Source organism: Neopsephotus bourkii, unplaced genomic scaffold, assembly GCF_033783945.1.
Source record: "Neopsephotus bourkii isolate Nb327-2 ecotype Australia unplaced genomic scaffold, CSIRO-AGI_Nbou_v1 NB_1394, whole genome shotgun sequence".
NCBI classification, from domain to species: domain Eukaryota; kingdom Metazoa; phylum Chordata; class Aves; order Psittaciformes; family Psittacidae; genus Neopsephotus; species Neopsephotus bourkii.
This window is the reverse complement of record NW_026901872.1, coordinates 892,129-908,260: the sequence shown is the minus strand read 5'-3', so window position 1 is coordinate 908,260 and position 16,132 is coordinate 892,129. Positions and strand designations below refer to the sequence as shown.

The following is a 16,132-nucleotide window of genomic DNA, read 5'->3' as shown; positions in this document are numbered from 1 at the left end:
CAGAAGCGTTTGTTTAAAGCAAGAGAGAAACAGGGTGGCAGAGCATCTAGAGTTGGATAGAGAGCCATAAAGCAATGAAGAACCACAATACCCAAACTGTATCATTTTTTTTTTTGCAGCAGTTTGCCAGTGCACTAAATAGCAAGGTAGATCAAGTGACACAGTTATGAAATAGTTTATTCAACATTCCCCCCATTTTTTTTTCTCTCATTCAACATTCCCCCCCTTTTTTTTTCTCTCACAAATTTCTTATGCAGATTTTGTCCATGTAGATTTTTTTTCAGCATCCGTTTCTGTAGATAATCAGTCCAACCACCAGGGGGTGTTTGCCAACATTTATTTTGCCTGCTAGGCAAATTTCAACTCTATTATTAAATAAGCAGCGAATAAACCTAGACACTCTGTTCATAAGTAATGATTCTTACAATGAAGCAGATTCTATTCGTGCTAGCTCTGCTTTTATGTGAATATAACTTTGAATCAAACAATAACTTTTTCATAGTATTTTTACAAGTGATTAATTCATTTCATACCATCAAATAGTACAAGAGTAAGCAAACATTCTCGATTCAAAAGAAATCATTGAAATATATGGTTTTAGGCACCTGGTTCTTTTTTGGGAACCTGAGGTCTAAAGTATCGCTTGTGAGCAATCATCAGTATCAGAAATCTTCCCATGATTTATTAATGCCTTGCTAAAAAGCTCTAATGTAACTGTCCAGCACTGTTTTCTTTTTTTCTATAGGGAGAAGAATATCCCAAGCACTGTCATCATCATCTGGCTTGTGTCCAATAATTCAAAATTAATTTAAGCGGCCAAGAACTGGATGTTATTTTCTCTCATATGTCAGGAGACGAGGCAATAAAATGAAACCAATCAGTCAAACTGTAGCAGCTCTTTACTCTGTAATAGTGGGAGGAGAGGGTGAGATCACCAGATCTGCAAAGCTGAAGTGACCAGCTGACTTCTTTGTCTGCTAGTCTGCATGCTCTCCACTACCAAAGCAAGAGAGGAGATATTTCTCCCCATTACTTTGCAAACAAGCGGCTTTCACGTATAGCAACTCTGCACAATGAAGCTACGTGACACAGTGACAGTCCTCCTGAAGCCAGTTTCTGCCTCCATAATTTTATTTCTTTTTACATCACACCTGTGGAAAGAAACAGCTTAGTTAATGAGAAGAGTGAAGCATAGCTTTAATTCTCATGGTTAGGAATATGAGCAAGGCCCCTGAGACCACTGGAAGTAATTACGTTATATTCCCTTCTGGTTTAGCTACTGGGGCTGGCTTTGTTCACAGCAGATGTTACAAGAATTTCTTGCCATCTTTAAGACTGGCGCTTGCACTTTTTGGCTTGAAATGGTTTAGGATGTGTCATTTAAATTGTGAAGAATGGATGAAGGCATATATTATTTCTATGAAAGAAAAAATCCCACCGTCTGAAGTCAAATTTTCCATTTTTTCTATTAATGTATTAAAATACCATAGGTCCATAATGCATTTTAATGGACTAATTGATTTTCTGATTTCTTTATTCAAGACCAAAAGCAGGCTATTTCAATTTATATATAGTATGTGTGCTTATAATTAGGGTTTAATCTTCTTTAGAGACATTGAAGACACGGTACAGGTGGTTAATGCAAAACACTATGAACACAAAGCAGTTACAGGCTTCTGTATATTTGGTGTAGGAAGATGAGATTTCATTTTTCACATGCCAAATAAATAGGCATATATTCAAAGCACAGCTATAAGAAGACGCGTTATCAGTCAAAATCCAACTTGGTTTTAGATTGTTGTTTTATACAATGAAAGAGAAGCTGTGTCTACTTGTAACTGGAATTCTGTTCTGATTTCTTCAGTACTTTGAGGAAACGCCAGTAAATAAGAGCTCCTCAATAGTTCCCTTCATTCCGTTTGGGAAGGGAAATGTTTTTATGTACCTCAAGTTAAAAAGGGCAGAGAGATGCTTAACGTAGTTATTCTGAATTAAGATTAAAATGCTGCTTGCTAGCTGATGGCTTGTTTTAGTAACAATTATTCTGAGTACATGATAATACTTGTTAGTGACTGCATGTGCTTTAAGCTCTCCACTCCTTGATATGTTCTTGAACTTTTGCCATTTTGCAAGGGGCATTGAATCAAAGGTTTTGATGGGATGATGAAGAACTGACATTAATAAAATTAACATGTCCTGAATTACTATCCGAGAATCACAGACTCACTGGCAGTATTTGTTTCGTAGAATTACAGTCATCACTGACATTAAATAGACACTGTTGTCTTACTAAAATGTTGTTAAAATTGCTACTTAATAATTCACTATGCTTTTATTATCAAGTGTGCTAAATATTCTAAAATATTGTTGGTTATGAACTAGTTTGATGGGAAATTATTGTGCCAACCTAATATATTAATGTATAAGTGGTATTTTCAGTACTGTCCACTGAGTATTCTCAGATGCTATTTTATTTGGTTGTACAATATTGTCATAGCTTATGCTATCCAAGAATCACTTGTAATAATATTATTCAGTTCATCAGTCTAGTTAAATAACCTAAAAGATATTTGACGTGGTGGCTGAATAAAATACAAGTAGTTATTCTGTGCATGCATGCATACATCTGTGCATACAGAGCTCAAAATAAATTACTTTCAGTGCCTTTTAGTTATGAAGATGAGGACCAGCTTCCAAAAGCTAAGCAAACTATGCAGATAAACCACTTCTGCTTGTACTTATGAAAGTATCTTCGAAGCAGCAGCTCTGCATCTAAGATGCTTATGTTTTAATCAAGGGCTGTCAAACTCTTTGACAACTAAGGGAGAGATTACTTTACAGCTGTTTACTCTAAGATCCAATGGCAAATACATTTTACAGTGTTAAAAGATGATGGAAAATTAGCTGAGGACCATTTGAGAATTCTTCCATGGCCTAGCAGTTTGAGGGCCTGATTTGAGTAATAAGCAGATTTTGTTATGCCTTGCATACAGATTCTGCAAATAACTGTTACAGATGCAGTATTGCTGCTAAGAACAAGTTTTCTATTATCTGTGAAAAAGCAGAATGTATTTGCACTGTCTAATAAATTATAATATTATCCACTTTATCTAAAAAAACACGTTCTAACATAAAATTCAGAGCAGTTCAATGGCTTTTGCAGGATGTCAGGGTAAAGATCAAAATGTTCTCTTTCATGGTTGTGATTCTACAGTCTTGTACAGACAAAACCCCACAGATTCATTAGTGGATAAGCAGGTGACACTATGGAGAAATCCTGTCTTCACTGGAGTCAGCCTTCTTATTTCTTTAATTCCATGTCCACATTTGTCCTTGAATATTCTTACAAACATGTTGAAAGCTGGATTTATGTCTGTATGTTCAGTTTATTGCAGATAGCAGGATTAGATAGAGTCTGCAAAGAATATGTCAGTGTATGTCTGTTTCTGTCTATAACTAGCTTATTTTCATACATTTGAAAGAAATATTCCTGATGTCTTCTGTTGCAAAAGCCCAGTTCCAGTTTGTCTATGGAATATATTCCTTTAAAATTTTACATATGCAATTCCATTTTTACAGTGGCAATTAGTAGCTTCAGTGAATGAATACAGAATCCTGCTGGTCATGTGTTTAAAATCCAGTCTGTCTGCAGAAGATATTCTACACTGCCAAGATTTGTAATGAGTGATATCAACCCAGGAGAGCAAATTACTATCCACATAATGAATAGCATGAAGACATGCTCTAAAATACTCAGCTGAATGACTTCAATGCAGTAATTTACCTGGGAAAAAAAAATAGTGTGTAAGGATTTGAGATTACCCTATTACCTGGAATTTAACTTGACCAAACCAGAATATAAATACAGTCTGAGGTAACAGTGGGAACAGGACAAGGAAATTTGTCATGAGGGGTTTTCTGCTAGAAGAAACTGTCTGGAAGCAAAAATGGGAGAAGATGCAAAGTGGCCAAAAGAGTAAGATGGAGAGGAAGAAAATGGACTCTGTGGGAAGCCTCCTCCAAAGTGGTGCGCAGTTCCTTGGGACAATGCCATTACTCTGTTGAGATAGATAGGATTTTGCTCTTGGCTTTAGAGCAGCCAGGATCTCACTCTTGATGCTTATCACTCATGCTTGACCTTGCAGGCAAGGAAGTCATTGCAATTTAGAGTGCCTCAAAAAATAGCCTGTGTCACATGCCTATTGGGCTCAGTATGAAGACAGTCTTTATGTGTCAGAAAGGCGGATATATTTATAGCATCTGAAGATCATCAAAGTCAGATTTCTGTATCAGATCACTTTGTTTACAGAGCAGGAGGAAAGCTAGGCATGTCTGGATTTATCCTACATGTTGACTCACAACTATCCTATTCGAAGCCAAAACCACTCCTAGTAACACTTTCAGTCACCAACAGCAACTGCCAGCAAGACAGATAGAGAACAGCAGAGGCTAACTTTCGGTCAGCTCTCACCTGAAATTCAAATCTTGGTAGAAGAGGGATTTTAGCTAAGTAAGAAGTAGTAACCAGAGGCACATTAGGAGTCCTCTACTGAGTGGTCAATACCTTAGCAGCTTTATAAGCAGTGGAAGTTTTTGCATCTGGAAAGCTCTTCCGAGATACTCTTCAGTGCCAAAATTGGTAAGTCCATATTATAGCAATAAGCTTACCTGTGGAACTTGGAAATGGAAACTAATTTGAAATAAATTTTTTAAAACAAAAGAACTTTTGTGTTTGACTTCAGTGTTTTCATAAAATCATAGAATCAAATAGATTGAAACTGACCTTTAAGATCATCAAGTCCAACTGTTACCCCAGGACTTTTCCATATAACCTCTGACTAATTTATAAGTAACATTTCCCCTGAATTTCTGCCATCTGTAATCTCAGCTCTGATGTCCTGAAATGTTCTTTTCTCTTCTCCTTTCAGCACTGATGCGTAACTTCTTTAAGTTGGCATCAGGACACTATTCAGTTGCGTAGCTAGACTGTACTAAAAAGTCCAATGGTTATAAAATCCAGTTCCTACATACTTATCAGAGTTGAAATAACAGGACAAATCAAAGACATGATGGTGTTTCAAGGAGAAATAATACTGACCGTACACTAGAACCTGGTTTCTTAAAGTTGTGTTGCCATTCTTCATTTAGCAACTGATATATTTTATTTATGAGTTCATTACCTTTCAGTTGTAAGTGAAAGATGACTGACATTGTTTTATTGTATTGCAAGATTTCCATGCTATTTAACACATGCTTTCTCTTCTAGAAAATGATCTTAATGATAAGAATTGAGACCATCTTGTGAGGGACAAAGAACTAAGACACTATCTGCTCTACAGGTTTTATTACTATTACTGCTCTACGTTTAATTCAATGGCAACGGGAACTGAATCCTAAAACCCCTCCAAACCAGAAGGTTTTACTTTATAATTGCATTTATATATTGCCCTATCTAAGCTTCCTTACACTCATCACACACACTTTCTGCAGGAATACAGACAATAGCCCTTGTGCACCTATTTGATATTTACTCTCTGAGTTTAGCTCAGCATTTGTTCCTTCCTACAGAGTTTACAAAATGTGCTCTAAGTCATTAAATCTAACATAGCGAATATACCTACCCAGTAGATAGAAGGTTCTATTTACTTGGATCCGGAACAATAGGCTTTGTTACTCCCCAGGCTTCAACAGGTTTCAAGTTCATTTAAGATTTTGACTTGCATTCCACCAGTATGAATACTAGCTTTGGCATCCAAACCATTTGACTAAGTTGCCTCAGGCAGTTGAAATCTGTTTCAAACTGTTTGTAAAACTGGCCTGTGAATCTAGTATCTGCCCTCTTATTGCCTTTAAAGGTGGGCAAAGAGGCAGAACTTGGGTCAACATGCAGAATGAAATAAGTTATTGGTGGTCACCAATGTCTTAACTAAAAAATTAAGAAGAATCTGGAAGAAGTGAAAATATTGCAGGAAACCCATCACCTTGTTATGTATTAATTATTGGTATAAATAGAGTATCAATCATGAAATGAAACAGCATATCATGAACTCTAAATAAAACTAGAGATGTCCCATGCTACTAACACAGCTTCTTAACCCAGACCTGTCAAGCTCTGTGGACAGTACCAAAAGTGGTGGGGGATGACTAGGTCAGCCTCTTTTGAGGCTGTATGAGTCTTGACTGTATCTTTTCATATGAATGGTCTTACACTAAGATTAATCATTTCTTGGAAGTAAGATGAGAATGCTGGGATGTCCCATCCTGACCACGCATGCTTGGGCCAGCATTGCTCTTGTGCGACTCAGTTCTGTTTTGTGGTTTCCAGTGTAGTGCTGCATCATCCCTCCTTACTTCTATTGGGATATTGCTGCAGATGCATTCTGCATATGGATTTGTCTGGAGTTTTCCACAAACAACATGATATCTAAAAGATGGCTACCATCCAAAGCTAAATATCATTGCAGTTATCTTTCTTGAGCTATAAATAAATAAATAAATAGATGAATAAATAATTTCTATATCCAGGGACTGGGTTATACAGAGAAGTAAAATTAGGGTGACTTTTCTAGCTGTACTTTCCTTGTTGCATAAGCATTCAGCAAATGAGCGGAAAGCATTCATTTATATTTTCACTATTTTCTTTATTTACAACCTATGACAAGCAAATGGCAGCAGACAAAAGCAGCTCAGTCTGAACATATGTTCAGCCCAAAGTGTTTCTAAACTGGAATAGCAATAGAGGAAAAATTGCTATATGGCTAATTCAGGTACAAATTTCCACTGAAATACTTGAATAACAATCAATAGAAATATATCTGAGCACTCTGAATACATGTATCGCAACATTTAAAGCAAGTCAGAAAGCAAAGAAAATTTAAAAATCAACTTTAAGAACACTAAGGAGAATATTTTCTCATATTCTTGTATGCAAGAAATGACAATCGATGTCCCCAGTAAAATGAAGCAGATTTAAGCTGCCATTTCTCTCTTCTGCGATGTGTGCTGCAGAAAGCTCTTCCATTTGTTGTTGAAGATTTCGTAACGAATCTTATTTTCCTTGCTCTGTTTCCACCTAGTGCTCAAACTAAAAATTGCACTAAATTGTAAGTACGTTCTAGAATCTAACTGCAAATCAGTATGGGTCTCAGTTTTTAGGGAATCTGCATTACAAATAAGCAAATGGGTATAGTAAGATTAACTATTTCTTCTATAAAAAGGTGTTTCCACTAGCTCCCACATTAAATGCTGTCAAGTGTCTGATACAGTCTTTGCTGTATGGTCTGTTCGGAAACAAGAGGATCAGTTATTTGGTTTAAACATTAGAATCCCTCTTGTGGATGCAATTTTTGTATGAGTTCTGTTGTTAACTGAAGAGAAATTAACTCATAAAAATAAAAGAGCCACACCATGGTCATTTAGAAGCATTCATCACTCTCACAAGCAACCGTGTGCTCAAGATGAAGTCTAAAAGAGGGTAGCTAAACGACCTGAAGTTTTTGAGGCGAGTCTTTCCCCACGTATATCAGCCTATAAAGTACTTCTAACACTTCATAAAACTTTACTAACAGAACTGGAGAATTCAAAAACTCTATTGTGCTGCAGGAAGGAAAAAGGAGATTTTTAGGACTGAGCTATGAGATTTATCTTTTTTTCATGAGGCTGAAGACACAACTTGTGGATCTACCTTGTGAAATGTAGCAGGAAGCTTATGGGCAGATACAAGCATATACAGACAGTACAAGAGATGTTTTTAAATCTCATGCTCTAAGACAAAATATATTGCTCATATTTTGTGTTACATATGCTTAAAAAAAGGTAAAAATTACTGGTATTGCTTATCTCAAACAGCACTTCATACAACACAAGTATGGCAGTAACTCTGATAGCTATAAGATGGTTTTTATTCGTTATTGTAGCAAAATCTAGATGCAGCAATTCTGCTTATTTACCTGTTCTTACAACTAGCACAAAATAGCTGAATGACTCTTAGTTGTACCACAGGCACCACGTAAAAAACACAGGCAGGTTCATTCTCTGAGCGTCTGATCTGTAGGGAGATGGAACCTCCTGCTCTCAGAATTTGTAGTTTGGGCATTTTCTTTAGGAAAAAAGTCTTCAGCTCCTGCTTTTCCCTTGTGCTTTCTCGTTGACCACATGCAAAATATAAATGAGTTAATGCCCAGACAAAAAAAGAACTTCAGTGTCTTCCACTCAAGACAGTGTACTAACTGGTTCATTAGATAGGAGGCAGCACAGCTGTGGCCACCTTCTTTTCCCGGATACAAATCACAAAGGAAACAGCATGTCATGAGCTATGAACAAAAGAAGAGAGATCCCTTGCTACTGCACCAGCTGCCGTCACATTTATTTTATAATAAAGCATCTGCAGCAACTCTGATTTTTTAAGTGCTCAGCACTGACTGCAGGGTTAGGCAGCCTCTGAAAACGTGTTGCATCAAACTCTTCCCAGGTATTTGTCAGGGGAGTATTACCTCTGGATATTCCTCACCTGGTTTTGCTGCTCTAAACCAGCCAAGTACTTACACAGAGTATAGATGAATATGGCTAGAGAGCTGCAAATACAACTGCCTGCCTATGGAATTTACATTATTCTAGAGAGAGAAAATAGTTGGGCTGCAGGTTTTGAGTTACAGCTTTGGATTTAAATTTCATTGTATAGAACAATTTGTTAAACCTTTCAAAAGACTAAGTGCATAGGACTCTATAAGTCATCAATTTTCTAGCAGAACTACCTTTCTAAAACACGGGGTTATTTTTTCCGCTGTGAATATTACTGTGAACTCTGAGCTACAGAATGGCTTAAATCTGGGCCAGTTTCTTTTGTGCGATCTTCTTACTTGAATAGAAAACCCAAATTTATTTACAGGAAAATTCTCCTTATTTGTGAAATAATCTTAATTGAATAGTGCTTTAAATGGAGAATACATAGAGCAGAGAATTAACACCACTATTTTACTATGTTATCTGTTGCTACCCAAGAACCCTGTTCCTGAAAGAGAGCTTCTTTCATTGAAGCATAGATTGGCTTTAGTTTGAATTCTAAAATCACCTGTAAATTAGAGAAGGGATTGCTGTGGATGTAGCTCTGCACTGCAGAAGGCAGCCTCTGAAGAGGGTAGGGTTTTGTTTTGGATCAGTCAGGTGAGGGTTGGTTTGTTCTCTGCAATTGCTCCATGAGATGAAGACTATCTGAGTTTTCATATTACTTCAGGCAGAGTGGGTCTGAAACAATGTCCTCATGAGGGAATGGAAGTTACGACTCTGTTACGGGAGAAAACAAGTAATGCCAGTATCAAAAAGCAACTATAAACTAGCACAGGTAGAAAAGTCTGGGAAGCCTCAAGATTACCCAATATAATTAAAATTAGTATGTTCACCTCTAAGTAATTATTTGTAATAATATGTTTAGTATTTCTTACCCTATCATCCTTCAAGGAACTGCCCTTGGCAAAATAAAAACATACTTCCTTGTAGGATTGTGTTTATGTAAGTTGTAAATACTTAATAGATTGTGATTAAATGAAATTAGCAGTATGTAACATCTTCAGGCTTGTGTATATTGTCCTATCCTGTGATCTTTGGGCTAATGAGTGTCTGGATGAAAATATTTGGGTTTTGAGAGAGAGTGTGGAAAATTGAATCAATTAAATCAATTATTAGATGTAAAAGTAAGGGGGAACCTGAACTTCAATGTTTGTAACTCTTCAAAGGCTCTATCCTATTTTCAATCACTCTGTTGTGAAGGCTGGTGGAAAGAAGGGTATTTCTACTTTAAATGTTTTGCGTTATAGAGGTATGGACACACTAGATTAGACCTATACACCACACAGGGTAGCAATTTGTTACTGACAGAGCCCAGAGCTCAGAAGAAGGTGCAAGGACCTGCAGCCAGAAGTAAAGGCACTGCTCTCCCTCTAGCATGATGCTGATAAATCTGTTCATACAGTTTGAGCAGCCTCCTGAAGATTCATCTTGTGGTACCAGAAATAATGAAAAAACCCTCACAGGTTTTTTTGTCTGTTGTACTGAGTGGTTCCGAAATATAGCAGAAGCTTTCAAATCTGATTCTTCCTTGAAGCCTTGGGGTAACAAAATGTACGAGGTGCTGTGACTTGGAGGCACTGCATGGGTCTGGGAGGCAGAGGCAGCAATAGCTATGGCAAACCACAGCCCAAGACCCACACCCGGTCATGTTTAAGCACATGTACCAACAATCTCTACTTACTAATAGAGGTAAGCAGATAGTTCCTCTTATCTGTTACAAGGGAATAATGTAACCCCTTGCATTTGGTGCTGTTTTGTGAGGATTTCAGAACTTGCATCTGCTTTAGTGCCGAGTTTCTCCCTGGATTTATGGGGACAGCCTATGGAGGTCTCAACAACATTAGAGCGGTTCAAGGAAGGACACAAATAATCAGAGGATTCAGTGAGCTGTCTGCCACTTCCATGGGCATGCAAAGGTCTAAGTCAGGCTGCCTTCACCTGCCTTGTGATGCGTGAGGTTAGAGACCCCTGAATATGGATCCACCTGAAATTCTATTTGTGTTTGTGCAGTCACCTAGGAGTGGTCAGTACAAAAACACTGAGGGAAGAAAATGTGTAACATCTGGCTTGCAGGTGCCTTATTCTGAGCTCTATCCATCTGGAACCAGAAACAGATGGGTGTCCACCATCATTACTTCAAAGTACTGACTAAGGACCACTCCATTAAAGACAAATTGAGGAGAAAGTAATACAAGGGACATGTGGCTAGCTTGTGTTTAGAGGCTCTGCATGAACAGCCCAGGGGCCAGAGATGGGACTTCTCTGTCTGTATGCACACTGCTCATGACAACTGTAGAAAAGAAGTTTGTCATCTGGAACATTAATTTTGCCCATGACCATAGTTAAGCTCAGGAAACAGGTATTTATTTTTTACAAACACAAAGTTTACTGTGGAATTAAAATATGTAAAGCAGTGATTAAAATTTCCCTCATCTGTACATTATCTATGATGTCTGTTTCTAGTGCGTGGTCATATATTTGCCTGAATGCATATTCTGTACCTTGTTGAATAAATCAAAACTGCTATGGATTTCCTTTCATATTACTACTGCTGATGAGATCCTGTGCCTGCGTATTCAGATTATCTTGGACGTTCATCACAGAGCAACACCTTTATTACTTGCACAAAACTGCAAGTGACTAAATCCTATTTGCCGCAGTGGAAGCATTGCAATATAACATGCCTGTTTATTACGTTCAACTACTTAGCTTCAAATACGAATTTATACTCACATTTAAACATCCTCCTGTGTATGAATTTCAGGTTTTGGGCTTGTACTTTTTTTTTTTCAAACTTTGTAATAGTCATCTCTGTTGCAACAAAAGAATGAAAATAAATCAGTACATTTTAGTAATTACAATAAATTAATTAGAAGGCAGAAGTGGAGTTAGTTTACATTTCATTGACTTTATAATTATAGAGTTGCCAATGTATGGCTGATTACCTCCTTCCTTCTTGTTTGTTATTAAGTGAAGAGTTCAAGGAAGCAGTTATTCTTTTCTACCTACCATGGCTGTCGGAGACTTGGTTTGGCAAGTATGGGATAAAAAGAGGAAGGAAGCAGGTTAGCACTGTCCCATGAAGAGAAGATATACATAATTACAGAGAGAGAGAGCTTGGACTGTTTTTCAAAGGTATTAATTCTGGCTTGGTCTTCGCTGTGGGGAAGCAGGAGCTTAGGGTGTACATACCGCTTAGGGAGAAGAGAAATTTTTACGCATCATAACACATCATAAGAAGAAGGAAGGTCTGTGATTTAGATGGTTGAATCTAATCTAAGGAAGTCACTAGTGGTGTATCCCAGGGCTTAATACTGGGGCAAATACTATTGATCATCTTCATCCAAAGGGTAAAAGTGGGGTGTGGGAAAATTCATGGGTTGATTTAAAGAGAATAAAGGAAAGATTTATTTTATGTGCATGAGCAAAGCAAACCAAGGAATTCATTCACCACTTCCTATCAGCAGGCAGGTTTTTAGTGTTCTCCAGGAAAGCACAGCTTCATCACACCTAATGGTTACTAAGGAAGGCAAATGCTGTAACTCCAAATGTCCACCCTTTCTTCTTTTTCTCCAGCTTTTCTTTCTAAGCATGACATCACATGGTATGGCACATCCCTTTGATCAGTTGGTGTCAGTTATCTCAGATGTGTCTTCTCCCAACTTCTTGTGCACCCTCAGCCTGCTTGCTGGTGGGGTGGTGTGAGAAAGAGAAAAGGCTTTGATGCTGTGAAGATACATCGTTCAGCAACAGTTACAACATCCCTGTGTTATCAGCACTGTTTTGGTCACAGATCCAAAACACAGCACTATATGAAGTACTATAAGGAAACTATCCCAGCCAAATTCAGTACAGTCTGTCGTCAGGAGTAGTGGTGGAGAAACATAAGAGTATGTCATTTTGAGTCATTGACTACTTTGGAGTTCAGATGACTTCCTTAATACCTAAAATGATAAAGGTGCCTGTCACTTAAATCCCATCCTCAAGATTCACCCTTCCCAGTAGTGCCTGAAGAATATCAAAGACTACTAATATGAAAGCAAATACTGAGATCAGAAAAAAAAATCCATAGGAAAAGAAGATTAATGGGTAATAATTGGAAAACTGCCCACATTACTCAGTTATGTTTTTAATAATGTGTGTATGCATAGAGATTTGAGCTAAGTGTGATTTGTAGGTGAGAGGGAAGCTAATGCAGTACTTTTCTGATCTAAGGGACCAGTTGGAGAGCATGGAGAGCACAGTCAAAGGCAGGACAGGGAAGGCACAACTATTCCTTTTGGTGGGAATGTGGTAATAGATTGATTTAAACTGATAGTGAAACCGCACCCTTCCTGTTCACTGCAAAACCTATTGTCAACTTGATTTACTGGATCACTGCACTGTACAGTTAGATAAATGACTGATGCATAACAATCTCTGTGGTGTTTCCTGAATGCGTAGTCCCTACAGTTATACCTTTGACTGACCTCCAAAAACCCTGAGAAAAATTGTATTAGGAGGATATAATTGAACTTGGCCTATTGCATGAACTTCTAAGGGTTGCTTGTTTGTGGCATTGTCAACAAAGTCCGTGTTTCCTTGTTTGCAGCTAAGCAACCATCCCTTCTCAGCCTATGTCTTTGATTTTAGTTGCTCCTTCTGGAGCATAATTCAGATGTTATTCTGCTCAAATCACAAGCCATGTGGAAGGAATAGCTGACATGCCATGACATAGTTCTCATGTGACATCACTGCTCATCCTCTTCATTTGATTGCAGGTTTTCTAAAAAATGCAAAATTTCTGAGGAAAGTGTTGCTCTGTTTTTTATACAAACACGATCATTGCTCAAAAAGTGTAGGAAACATTAATCTTCATATACAAGGATACAGTTCTTGAAACCCTTCATGAGCACGGCTCTTGTAGGATTTGCATTGTCAGTATATGAGATCTGACTGATCTTTGACATTTTAGATCCTTTTCTGCTTGTCCCCATTTTTTCTTCATCATCTTCCTCCCTCATTTTTATTTCAGCTCCTCTTCAGTTTCTTTGTCACCTGCTTCCAAACTTCAGTCTCTGTCTGCTCTGCTTCTTCCAAACAATGGCACTTGCAAGTCACATCCTGGTTGTGCTCTTTTCATGGACCGAGTTTTGGTCTGGATAAAAATGATTTTTATGTGTGTCATGGTGCTCTTTTACTACCTTAGGAAGAAGGAATGTAAAATATGTATTTTCTCAAATAACCAAATACTGGACCTTTTGGTCTTGAATATTTCTGTTATACAGAATGTCACATTATAGTATAATGCCATGGGGCAGATCCAAAATTTAGCATATTTACAAGCTGAAGGAAAAATGTGATTTAAAAATGTTTCCTTGAGACTGAGGTTGAATCCTTCCAAGCAAAGACTTCAGTGTTATTTGCAATGATGGCAGGCTGACGTATGTATTTACATTGTTCTCTGCTAATTCTATTCTGCTACACTAAGCAATGGATTGAAGTGGATATACCAGTCATCTCTTGTGAAATCTGTTTAAGAAAGATTGCTCTCATTTTCAATTAGAATTATCCTTAGTTACAGTAAGATACCCAGAAGGAGAAAATACCAGGTAGTTCTCCAAGGCTCAAAGCCAATGCTAAATGTATAAAAGATTTAAATTATGTCCGTTCTCCATGTAAAACTTACAAAAAATATGAAAATTCAGGTTCAAAATTATGTGACTTTTGCCAAGGGTCCTGGGCACTTACAACCAGACTTTGGGCTGGATTATTTCAGACCTTAAAGTAGTGGCCCCAGCAACACTAGCAAATAACTTGTGTACCACTGTGAGTGGAGAAGTAGTTTTATCCAAGTGTTGCTTGTTTTGACCACATCTATATTTAAAGAAAACTGCAAGATTTTGTTGTCTGAACTTGATGGCATGTGAATCTGCTCTCCAAGGAGTGCGAAGAACAATTCTGGCAATTTCATTTCCTGACTGATGGCAAAAAGAGAAAAAAGACAGAGCGAGCGACCAGTGTGGCATGTAACTGCTACACTGGATTTTGCAGTATCCCTCAAATAGAGAGCTAAGGTGCAGCTCAGCTGTTTGTAACCACAGAAACAAAAATGTTATTTGGAAGGAAGGAGGAGGTACACAAAACCTATTACATCTCAAACCTGACAGTGTCTCTTTAAAATGTTCTTAAACCTGTTTAACACACCCCTACTTTTCGCCACTCCCTGGGAAACATGCACCTCTTATAGCAACTTGCAAATCAAGAAAAACCAAACCCAGCAATTCATTCTCCAGTGTGTGATGGCTGTTTTCACACACCCAACCAATTTAGCTACAACCCAGCTCGCTAACTTGGAGCTTTCTGCTTCAACCTGAGTTTAGCAGTATGAGTTTAGAAGTTTCGAAGATTCTGAGGAATTGCATATGTCAAAATGAAAATTAAGATGATTCGAATACTGTCATTTAGGCACAATGCTATGGACATTCTGCTTAGAGGTTCATTTATACTGGTTTGTCTGCAGCTCATGGGTTTGAGTAGAATAAATACAGTTACTGATGAGTAAAGTAGCTAAGCCCCAAAATTCAAGTCTTACTGTTGCCATAGCTAGAGGATTCAAATCCAGACAGATCTGGCGTATTTCTTCTAAAAATAGAAGGAATATTTCCTTTGTACCTGTGAATGAAAGGGATGTGACCCCGAGGAAAGGACAATGATTTTTTTTTTTTATTTCTCTCTCTCATCTTGCAATTTCTCTGTGGGTCAGACTCCCACATGGCCAGATTATAGTTTCCTTGTCACACTTTTTGTGTAAGTGGCCATGGTGCAGTAGGGAATCTGTTTTCTACCATGCATCACAGGACATGCAGTTTGCTTGAGAATGAGACATATTTTGATGTAGTATAGGTGCAGTATTGCTGAGGCTGCAGAATGAGCTTTGCGACCTGAGTTTTGTCCAGACACAGAGGAAAAAAAAGAGTCTGCATGATTGTTTCATTTTCCTTTTAATTTGGCCAGAAGTCAATGCTTTCTGCAAAGGCAGGAATTTTATTTGAAATCATGCCATTATATGGGATTCATCTAACATGTCTAGGTGTTTACAGTGTAGATGCCTACAGCTGACTTGTCATCTTAGGCTCCCTTTCAAGAAAGTGGGGAGAAATAGTAACCTGTAGAGCCCAATGTTCTGACCTACTTTAGTCATCTACATTAGAGTGAGATTATATTAGGGATGTCTTAAGTGACAAATGTAGAGGTGGGAGACTAGCTTTTGATGTAGCTTAGCTTTTTGTTAAATAGGGCCTATGATGGAAAGTCTCACCCAGCTCTGAGGAAACGAGTATTTGAAAATAGCTGTCACCAGTTTGGCTTCTCCTTTTATTGAGTAGAATTCAGATTATTTACTTAGGCATTAATTAACATTTCATTTTCTCAGGCTAATAGCCTGCACAAGGATCCAGAGCAACTCACACTTGAAATTATTGGGTTCTTCACAGTATGCTCCCACAGCACCATTGCCGGATCTGGAACGTCAGGAACTGATTAGAGACTTTATGATTACATCCAGATAATTATAATCTGTTCTGAT

General features: G+C 37.8%; 1 long non-coding RNA gene across 1 annotated transcript; it reads right to left on the bottom strand.

Annotated features, from left to right (window-relative positions):
- Positions 1-562: 562 nt before the first annotated feature.
- On the bottom strand, positions 563-11,374 carry LOC133219991 (uncharacterized). Its single transcript, XR_009727612.1, has 3 exons — positions 11,295-11,374; positions 7,950-8,142; positions 563-1,151 (listed from the first exon to the last, which is right to left on the bottom strand). It is a non-coding gene; the product is annotated as an uncharacterized LOC133219991 (long non-coding RNA).
- Positions 11,375-16,132: the final 4,758 nt, after the last annotated feature.